The 3,031-nt window shown below is 56.4% G+C and overlaps 1 pseudogene; it reads left to right on the forward strand.

Annotated features, from left to right (window-relative positions):
• The first annotated feature begins 1,881 nt into the window (after positions 1-1,881).
• On the forward strand, positions 1,882-2,748 carry LOC123405298 (annotated as a pseudogene).
• The last annotated feature ends 283 nt before the right edge of the window (positions 2,749-3,031 follow it).

Genomic DNA, 3,031 nt, shown 5'->3' on the forward strand with positions numbered 1-3,031 from the left:
CGTCTATGGATGTTGCGAACATGTGAAATACACGTTTTGATGACTATGTGTTAGTTTAGTGCGTCATGCTTTATGGCTTAGAATTGAGGCGTCCAAGACGTTTTCAACGTCGCGGAACATATGAGATGTTCTAAGAGATGAAACTAGGATTTCAAGGTTGTGCCTGTGTTGAGAGATATGAGACCTCCGACAAGATTCTTTGCCAGCAAACAAAAAGAGAAAAGCTCAATCGTTGAGCGTATGCTCAGATTGTCTGGGTGCTACAATTACTTGAATTGAGTGGGAGTTGATCTTCCAGATGAGATAGTGATTGAGATAGTTATCCAAAGTCACTACTACCAATCTACTGAGCTTCATGATGAACTATGGCATACCAGTGATGGAGAAGATGATCCCCGAGCTATTCGCGATGTTTGACACCGCGAAGCTAGAAATCCCGAAGGAGCATAAAGTGTTGATTGTTAGTAAAACCACTAGTTTCAAGAAGGGCAAAGGGAATGAAGGGAAACTTCGAGAATGATAAGTCAGTTGTCACTCTAATGAAGAAACCAAAGGTCGAACCCAAACCCGAGACTAAATGCTTCAATGATGAGGGGAATGATCACTCAGGCGGATCTGTCCTAGGCACTTTGTAGATAAGAAGGTTGGCGATGTCAACAGAAGTATATTAGATATACCTGTTTTTGTTGTGTACTTTACTAGTACTCCAAGTAGCACATGGGTATTAGATACCGATTCAGTTTCTAAATGTTACTAACTCAAAATTAAAAGCTACGGAATAAACGGAGATTAGCTAAAGGCGAGGTGACGATGTGTGTTGGAAATGTTTCCAAGGTTGATGTGATCACCATTGTTGGCTTTCTGGGAATGAGGGTACCAAACCTGCCTGCCCGCGGCTCAGGGCTGGTCCACTTCATCGACCAAAAACCAACAGGCCCCGCACCACTCAAGTCAAGGCCCTCGCGAGGGGCCAAGCCTCACAAGCAGGAACATCATCAAGACCCGCAGGGGGAATCCTGTGGACCCCTCCGGAGCGGCGTATATTCCGAGGCAAGACACGGCCTCACGAGTCGTGAATGACGCAGGGGAAGGACAAGCGAATAGCAGACAACAAGATGGTGCCGTCCCCCCTTTAGTGCAAAGGGGGTGAGGACGCACGCAAGTCTCCAAGGCATCTCCCAAAGGTTTCCATTCTGGTGCAAAAAGGCCACCACCGCCCGACAGAAGGACGCACATCATCCCTGGACCCATCCCTGCCGTGTTAATAGCCACTTTGCAGGCGAAGACTACTTTTGGATAGGGGAAGTATGTTCCCCTGTTCCCCTTCAAAATTGGCCGTTGTGGGATGCCTTCCCACCGAAACGATAAGGGAAGAGGACCGGGGTCGCCACTATATAGAGAGGGAGTAGGTTACTTCATAGGGGGGGAGATCGATTCACTCGCTCACTGGCACCATGCAAAGGCCACCCAGCCTCCGGAGGCCCTCGAACACTGTACTAGTTCATCCACCAACCTCCACGAGAGGCAATCCACCAAAGCAGGAGTAGGGTATTACGCTTCTCTGTGGCCCGAACCTAGGTAAACTGTCGTGTTCTGTTTCTTCCTCACCATCGAGTGAGTTCTCTGCCATCCCAAGCGAGTAGCGAGTTAGGTGAGGCGAGCCCGTGAGAGATCTTCGTACACGCCCCGGAGTTCGAATATTTATGGTTTTGCGGAGCCCGAAATCCTATATTTGGCGCGCCAGGTAGGGGGTGTGTTAAGGTCTCTCTCAGGACTCGGCCCGCTGAGGCTGGTCAAACTCATGGTAGGGAGACGGCGAACCCGCGCGAAGAAGCGGGCCGCTCGCGTGGCGTGGCCGGCGCAGGCGGGCCGGGACGCCCTATGATGCTCCGCCACCCCGTCGGCCGATGTTCACACCGGACGGGCTTCCAAAGAGCGCCGGGGACTGTCGCCTTCACCAGCCACATGGCATCCCCCCGTCGCCACGACCCTTCCAGGAGTCCAGGTTGTTCCTCCCCCTTCCGTGTGTGTCAGGACCTAACACACAGACATGTCGCGCTCCTCGTGGCGCATGAGCTCAAGCGCCAACACGCCGCCCTCCGCCGCCGTGTCGGCGGGCACAGGCATGCTCTTGGGCGCGACATCGCCGACGAGACCCAAGTGCACCCTCGTGGGAACCGTGCTCATCGGCCCGCATCGCCAGGGGCTGCAACGGGGAACCACGCGGGCGCGCCCCAAACACCCACTCAGGCCTGCCCCCGTGGGTGATTCGACGGGGACTGCTGGAGACACGGGATTTGGCCGCGCTAGGGAGGCGTCGTCCAGCGTCCCCCAACGTGCTTCATAGAATGAGGAGGGAGTGCTAGAGGCCCGACTACATCAACCCCTGGAGGTGCGCAGTTCGACGACAATCGCATTGGCACACGTCCGAGGTACAGAAGAAGCAACACAGACCATCACTGCAGCACGAGGCACGCACGCGGCCCCATGGGCATCCCCCGTGCAAACGAACGACACCGTGGGGGTGGCCCGCGGGGGTGGCTTCGTGGGGACGCCCAGTGCGGGTGTCCTCATGGGGCACACCTGTTGGCCGGGAGCTACTTCGGGCAGACGTCTGGGTCTGGAGACCGGGAAACTCTCGCTTGGGACAGGGTGGACGCACCCTCGTATCCATGCCGAGAGGCCCGAGCCTGGGAACGGAGGGTGGAGCACACACCCATGTTCCCGGGCCAGATGATCCTAACCTAGAGGCACGGGGTGGTATATCCACCCCTGCCTCTGGGGCGCACGACGCCCGCTTGGGGACTGAGGGTGGAATACACGCCCATGTCGCTAGTGCGAGGTTCGTTCGATCGCCAGCGGGTGTTCGGGTACCCGCCATTGCCCTCAGGTTGGGCTAGCCCGGCCTGGGGGCATGGCCCAGGGTACCAACATGGGAACCTGGGGGGCGAGGGGCATTGGGGCAATGCCTCGGGGACTAAGGACCCACCGTCTAGGCGAGCTCTCGGGCCAGCGAGCGTTGGGGGCTCCT

Source organism: Hordeum vulgare, chromosome 6H (genome assembly GCF_904849725.1).
Source record: "Hordeum vulgare subsp. vulgare chromosome 6H, MorexV3_pseudomolecules_assembly, whole genome shotgun sequence".
Classification (NCBI taxonomy): domain Eukaryota; kingdom Viridiplantae; phylum Streptophyta; class Magnoliopsida; order Poales; family Poaceae; genus Hordeum; species Hordeum vulgare.